This window comes from Falco peregrinus, chromosome 8 (assembly GCF_023634155.1).
Source record: "Falco peregrinus isolate bFalPer1 chromosome 8, bFalPer1.pri, whole genome shotgun sequence".
Taxonomy (NCBI): Eukaryota; Metazoa; Chordata; class Aves; order Falconiformes; family Falconidae; genus Falco; species Falco peregrinus.
In genome coordinates, this window is record NC_073728.1 from 53,877,433 (window position 1) to 53,885,152 (window position 7,720).

Genomic DNA, 7,720 nt, shown 5'->3' on the forward strand with positions numbered 1-7,720 from the left:
CCCAGCCCTGCCGTTCAGCCTCAGGTCTCTGGAGCAGCTGGGGTGGCCTTTTCTGCCCCACAGCCCATGTGCACATTGAGCATCTAAAGCATGAGCATGCTGTGAGTTCTACACTGGGATAGAGCACTGGAACAGGCTGCCCAGGGGAGTGGTTGAGCCACCATCCCTGGAGGTATTTAAAAGAGGTAGACATGGTGCTTAGGGATGTTGGTTTAGTGGTGGACTTGGCAGTGCTAGGTTAATGTTGGACTTGATCTTAACGGTCTTTGCCAACCTAAACGATTCTATGAAATCTATGATTCTAAGCGCCGTTGGTGCAGACCTGGCCCTTTGCAGCCTGGCACCCTCCCCAGCCACCCTTGTCCAGGCTGCAGAGCTCTGCAGGATGCGGGAGCACTGTGGAGCAGACGGTGAGGCTGGGTGCACTGGCCTGTGCTATGGCACACATCCAGCCCCCTGGGCAGGGGTGCTGATGGGATGCAGGGGGACGTTCAGTGGGGAGAAGCAGCTGCACTGCCTTTGCATGGGCCATTGGGAGCCCAAGGAGAAGCCGGCTGCTCGGCAGGCAGCAAGCTGCCTTCAAGTGCCCTGAGTTACATGGCTGGAGAAGAAGCAAAAAGTCCTCTGTGGAACAAGCAAGGGGAGCAGGGGGGACGGAGGAGGCTTCTCCTGAGAGCTGCCACCCAGCTCCGGGAGCAGCACACAGCTCTCCTCCACAGCCGGTCTCACCACCAGAGAGCAATAAATACCCATGTTTGCAGCCTCACGTGGGTGAGTGCCACTTCCCTGCTAGACCTCGGGTTTCAGCCTGGACTGGTGCAGAATGAAGAATTAGCAGTTTTTCCAGCTCATGTCTTAGCTCTGACAACCAGTAGCCAGACACCCAGCTGGGGCTTCACAGGGAGACCCTGTTCCAAGTCCTTCCACCTCCCCGACTCGCTTCACTGCATGGAAATGCTAAATGCAGAACATTTATTTCCACTGCACTTTGCAAACACTGAGTCCATTTTCTCCTAATCCCTGCAAAGCATCCATCCATCGTCTGGGCAATGAATAGTTTACGGCTTGTTTACTGAGCATTCCTGCAATGCCGTTAGGGGAGCCTCAGCCCTGAGCTCAGAGGACGTAAGTCTGTGTCCCATTTGAAATACAACAAGCTCAGGGGAGAACTGGTCCCCAAAACCTTCACTGCACAGGGCTGCCTGTTCTCAGTTCAGGTGGCTGATGCTCACCATGCTAGAGCAGGATCTTTTCAGCAGTTTTTCAGGTCAGTTCCCCTGTTTTTTTCGTACACGGGGAAAAGCACAGTCTCATCCTTGTACCAGAGGGCAGGTCAACAACTGGACATTAGGCTATCAAGGGGAGGGGAGAGAGGGAAGCTTTGATGACTCTGGAAGACCTAGGGGTCTGCATGGTGCGGATTCTGGCACCAAGATCTCCATCCATCTCTCCCACCATCCCCAGCACCTTGCTTAGGGATGCGGCCCAGCCCCATGGCAGCTTGCCTACAGCAGCTGCTGTACCCAGACTGTCTGGTCCTCAGCAGTGCCTTTTGGGTCCCCGAGATGAGGCTCAAGGCCACCAGGAGGCTGCTGCCCAGAAATCCCAGCAGGGCTTTTGTTACCAGTGGTCGTAGCAGCTGGTGCTGTGCTGCTGGTCAGGCTCTGCACTTGGTGGTCGGGATATGAGTGGCTGTGCCTCTGTCTGTGGTAGAGACCCCAGACCCACACCGGTGGGCAATGGCTGTTGCAGTTCTTGTCAAAGGTAAGCCCAGTGGAGGAGGAATCATGCAGAAGCATCCTGGCTAAAATACCCCTGCCAGAGCCAAAGCTAAGGCTCTTCTGCCTAGCACCAGTGAGAATGGGCTTTGTTTAAGCGTAGAGGGTCAGTGTCTCAGCTGGTCTAAATCAGCTAAACTCCATGCAGTCAAACAGAGATCTTTTGATTTGCAGTGATTGTGGATCTGGCCCATGGTTTTTAACCAAGTATGTCCTCTTTAAATCACAACAAACAAATTTGTGGTGCCTGGGGGTAAAAAAAGAGATTTGCTCCTTGGGAACATCCCATAAAATATCATTTCCCCTCTCATTTCCCCTCTCCCTCATCCGCCTGCCCACTCCCACATGCTGTGACAAAGCTGGACTGTTTTTCTAGTGGGATAAGAGGTCAGAGTGGCCAGGGCTAATTAAACTCCATAATAATACTGGGAAATAAAATGAAACTTAGGGCGGTCAGTCGTGCGTACCAGCTCTTGAGCCTGTGCCCAAGGGAGGGTGAGGATACTGTGTTCCTCCAGCCACCAGCGCGGTTTTGTGGGCAGATAAACAGATGCTTTGGGAACTTTGTGCCAGAGGAGGTCACCAGGTGATGGCTCAGGTCCTGGAGCAGCCAGGCTGGGGATTATAGTCTTCCACCCCTTCCTGGGTGGGGGTATATTGTCCATCATCCCAGGGCACAGTGACTGGGAGCTGTCTGTATTTCACATGTGGCAGGAAGCACCCAGTGCGTAGGGAGGGAGGGAGCACAGGGACCATGTAAGGGGTATGCACCCAAGGTGCTACAGCGTGTAGAGCCTGGCCGGAGCTGTAACATTGCTCCAACAGAAGGTTGGAAGAGCCAGACTGTGGAAACACAGGAGGTATTTATCCTACAGTAGGCATTGGCCACGAGCGTCCAGCTCTCCTTCACCAGCGCTAATGTCAGCCCAAACAAGTGGATGAATCAAGTCTCCTCTCATGCCAGGTGTCGTTAACTTGCTGAGGCTTGTGACTTATTTCTGAGCTGCATGTGACTCTGCTCCATGCCCAGTCCCAGGAGTTTTCCTTCCTTCGGTCCTCAGCCAGCTGAGCTGGAAATAGGACTGGTGGGCACCACGTGCAGCAACACATGCCTTCACACAGCTGCTAAAAGCAGCGCCTTCCTTTTCAGCACTTCCAGAGGGTGAAGGGTGCTGTCGGAACCTCCTTGCTTTGGCTTTGGTTCTTCTGCTGGTGTCTGGACCTGGTGTCAACCTGTCTCACTGCAATCTTTCACCAGTGCAATCATCCAGGCACACCCTGATGTCAGCCCACCAAAGAGCCAACGCTGGCACTCTGACCTTATTTTTGTTTAATGCCTCAGGGGGGCCATTTAAAGCCTGGAATAAAGAGGGACAACTGGATTTCTTTAACATATTCTCATTCTTGGACAGTGGAAATACCATGACAAGAATAATTCTCGGATCATCTTAGCTCCGGTGTGAGCCTCCCAAGGCATTAGGAAAAAAGAAGCACTGATAACTGTAAATACAGATATGGACAGAAGCGTAGAGTTAGCTAGATTTATTTGGGTTTACATGGAAACTATTCTTCCCTGCAGAAATAAACCACCCAGCAATCATAACTATTATCAGCAGACATCTTTCATCATCCCTTCACTGCACGGTGCTGCAAATCTTCACTCTGCTCGAGGGAGGCTGGATGGAGAGACCTTCCTATTCCTGTCTGTACCACCCAGCTCTGACCTAGCTTTCTTCCACTCCATATCCCTTGTTAAACAAGGGATACAAACCCTCTGTAAGTACTATCAAAGCCTGAAAGTTGGGCAGGAAAAGTGCGTGCTGCTTGGGAGTGAAGTATGAATTTCAGTAGTGTGCTGTGCAGAGCCAGGGTGCGGATGGGAGCCACCTCTCCCATCCCAAGGACCTGCACCTGACCCCTCCTTACCCAGAGTAACGAACCACAGCTGCTGCTGCAGCACCCCTGCTAGAAGCACGCTGTGGCTGGGCAGGGCTGTTCTGGAACCCAGTGCTCACATTTTGGAGTTGATGCGTGCCACTTTATTTAGCCATCTCTGTCAACCTTGGACTTTGGCAGAGGCTGACCTCCAGCACAGCCTGCCTCTGCTGGAGGCTCATCAGTGATTTGGAGGAGCAGAGAGTCAAAGGCAGAGGTAAACCTGAGATTATCTTATCTTGGAGGTGTGGTGGGTCCTTTTCAGCCAGCATCATCTTGTGCTGCTTGGAACAGTAATGAAAAGTTGGTAAACACCAGCTGTTCTGCTAAGCAGAGGTGGGTGAAGTATGTAAACTGGGCAATTTAGATTAAAAATCATTTATTTTCACAGCAACCTGGGTTTTTATTCAGTGATAATTGGGTTCATAAATATGTATGCCAGAAGGCATATCAGAGGTTGATGCCAGGAGGCTGAGCAACAGCCAAGAGATGCTAACTGTAACTGCATGTGCTTAAATAAAGTTTCCCTTCCCTGCTCTCTGGTAAGGTGGGAAGCAGTGTAATGCAACCTGTTTGTGTGTGCTGAGATGGGCATCTGTGTATGCACTGCTGGTGTCCCTGCCCTGAGAGCTTGCCATGTCCCTGAGGGAGAGGAGAAGCAAAACCAAAAAGAGAGGAAGGACAGGACAGCTGGAAAGTGGCTAATGACCGTGGATGGGGAATAGTGAGGCCAGATGGAAAAAAAAAAATTCCCAGCTGGGATTTAATACTTGTGCTGAGATGGCATCAGGCATGGGTCAGCCCTGGAGCTGTTGTCCCTGCTGTCACTGGCCACAGGGCACCCAGGTATCCCCAGGATTTATCAGCACTGATCTCTGGAGTTGCTTTCTGCTCTCAAGGGCACTTTGCATTCAGCAGGACTGATGGGAGGCCAGTGCTGGATGCTGTGCTGGGCTTTGCCCAGGAAAACATCTCTCTGGGACTGGAGAGGACAGAGAGAGTGAACTGGTAAACATGGTGCAGAAAACATTATCCCTTCCAAGTGTACAGCTGGTAGAAACCATGTGTGCCAGCCACAGGGACACATGGCAGGGCAACTGGCTCTCCTGGGTACAGCTGATGGGCAAAGAGCTCTGTATTCCTGCCTTGTCCCAGCTCTGCAGACAAACACGATGGTGCCAGGTTGCACTAAGGGTCCCAGCTAAGGTGCTTATAGCTCCCCAGCTCCTGCCTGCCATCTCAACAGCTACAGCTCCTCTGAGAGGGAAACACAGGCAGGAAACCTGGCAGCAAGAGGCTCCTTTCGCTGCAGCACAGGAGACAAGTGTAGGAAACTGCACAAGTGCCAAGAATTCATGCCACACTACAGGAGAGGAAAAAAAATATAAGACTGTATTTGGCTGCCATGAAGGCTGTTGGGATACAGTCCAGGGATTGGGATGAATACAAAGAAATGAGACCCTGAGCACCAGACGGTTTTTGAGAAAGGAAGAATAAATCTTTACATAACCAAATACCCTTTGTGCACTGGTTGCAGGGTGGTTGTTTTATTTTGCTATTTTGTTTTAGGTTTTTTTTTCTTTCTTTTGCACCTGCTCTGACGGCAGCATCGGGGCTACACAAGAATGCATAAACATACATCGGTGTGCAGGGACCAATGGCTGCAGCATTTATATCACCTGTAAGGTTTAATTCTGTCTGGGACACCCTCAGTTCCTTGCAGCTGGTTTTTAAATTGCAGCATGACTTTTTCTTAGTGCTGTCCAAGATTTAAGCCATGCTTGATCCCAAAGCATTAGTACAATATTAATTAGGTTAAATAAACCCTTGCTCCAGTGCTTTGGGAAGGATTTGCAAAGTTCCTATATTACTCTGGTGAATTAGGCTTGTGTTCTTCTGAAGTCTCTCCCAGACTTCCCTAACCCATCAGCTGGGCTTTCTCATCTTGTTTATTTCATGCTCTGGCAGAAGAATAAACTGCATGGTCTGGCGATGGCTGTGCTTGGGGCAGACCGTGCTGGAGCACCGCTGAGGTGCGAAGCGCCAGCAGGGAAGCTGTGTATCCCTGGGCAGCCAAAGTCGGCAGAAGTGTCATTGCCTTCTGAGTCATCTCTCTGTCCTCTGTGCCTGCATCATCTTGTGTCTATTTTGGAAGCTGTTTGGTACTCCAGAAGCTCCAGTCTTTGGGGATGACAGGACCTACTTTGTACCTGGCTTCTTCTGCAGAGTAGGGCTTGTGAGCCTGTTCTGGCTTCTGTCAGTCCTTTCCTTCTGTACCCAGCTGAACTCCTTAAAGTACCTTTGTCAGGAATTGACATCTTTTCTTCTTAAATCTCCTTGATGCTGTCTTAATAAACTAGTAGGCATGAGCACTAGCAGTATGGTTTGTTCTCAGATTCTTTCCAAACCTGCCTTCAAAATAGGCACATAACTATTTTTTTTTTTGCTGCTGTATCCCTCTGTGCTCTCAATATTCATCTCAGATTGGAAACCTCTTGATCTTGCTTACCTGTTGCATTTTCACATGGAAGGATGCAACGGATAAAAAGACACTTAGGCAAAAGCATCTATTAGATACTTTACAAATCCTAATAGCCTCTGAAAAGACATCTGGTGATTTGCATTTGCTTTTTGTCAGGAAGGCAGTTGCCTTTGGAAGTCAGCAGGTGTCCTTTCAACGGGCCGCAGTCACTGAGAACTTAATGTTGCTTTTGTCCAAGCTGAAATCTGCTCCTGCCTCTCCTCAAAGACTAAGACAGGGCTTTGTGACGGGTGGTGTTTCAGTGTCTTACCCTAGAATGTCATCTGCTGTGACATTGTCCTGCCAGGCTGGCATGCTGCTGGTGGTCCTGTTCCTCCACTTGTGTTTGAACTCAAACTTGAGACTGTCTGCACTTGGCTGATGGTGAAGGAAAATGTCGCATGAAGGACTGAGAATGGGTAATGGGCTTTGCCTTGTTGGTGAAGGGGCTTCTTCTAATTTACTTCATTCCCTCCCTTATTTTTACTTCCCATGCAATACATCTTCCCTGGGCATGAATCATTCCTGTCTATTGGTACCGTTTCTGTAAGTCTGTAAGACTCCTCCTCTGGAAATTTATCTTGGGTACTTGGCTCTGTGTTAGTAGAGACATGTCACAACATGTCGCTTGCATTTGGGACTTCCTTGTGTTTTCTGCTGGTAATAGGCAAAAATTTCTTTGACATTTGGTGGCACCAGATTTGTGAGCTGGTGGCGTTGCCTACACCAACCAAGGTCTCCTCCAACTGCGTGGCTTCCCATGGCGTTGTGGGAATTTCCACCCTGCAGCTCCTGCTGTGGTTGTGCCAGCATAGACACGTCAGTGTGGCTTTGCCTGCTTGGGCTGTGCCACCTCTACTTCCAGAGCACTGAAGTGGTTTCTGTTCACTCACAAATCCCCTGGTGTCCTGGTGCCATTTTGACACTGAGTTTGAGGTTGATCTGCATGCAGCTGCCTTGCTTTGGCTGAGTTAGTCTGGGCACTCATTTCTCTGCACTTTTTCACTACCTGCAGTGTCACCCATGGGCAGAACAGAAAACTTCAGTCATGGCTTTGGCAGGGTGGCTCTTTCCCTTGCTTTTCTGCTCTTCAAGCTTTAAGACAGCAATTTATTTTGCTATGGTGACTGTACAGGAACAACATACATGTCATTTTCCATTGTCATGCTTTTCTCAGCACTGCTTACAGACCTTCCTGTGGTTATCTTTCTCTTCTGCTTTTTATCTCTGAATATTCTTTTGGATGTATTCTGCTTTTTTTTTCCTGTTATTTCCTCTACTGGACTGTGGAATATTGCTGAGCCTGTTTCAGCCCCCCAGCAAGCCTGCCCCTAGGTGCCCTTTTTCAAACAAGCTCCCTCTTCGCATTCTGTAGTGAAAAAACACAGCTCTGAAGGCTGGATGATCTTACAGGTCAGGTGCTTTGTGAGGCTCAGCCATAAACAAATCTGGGTTTTTTTCCAGGCTTACAGCTGATTGTTGTTTT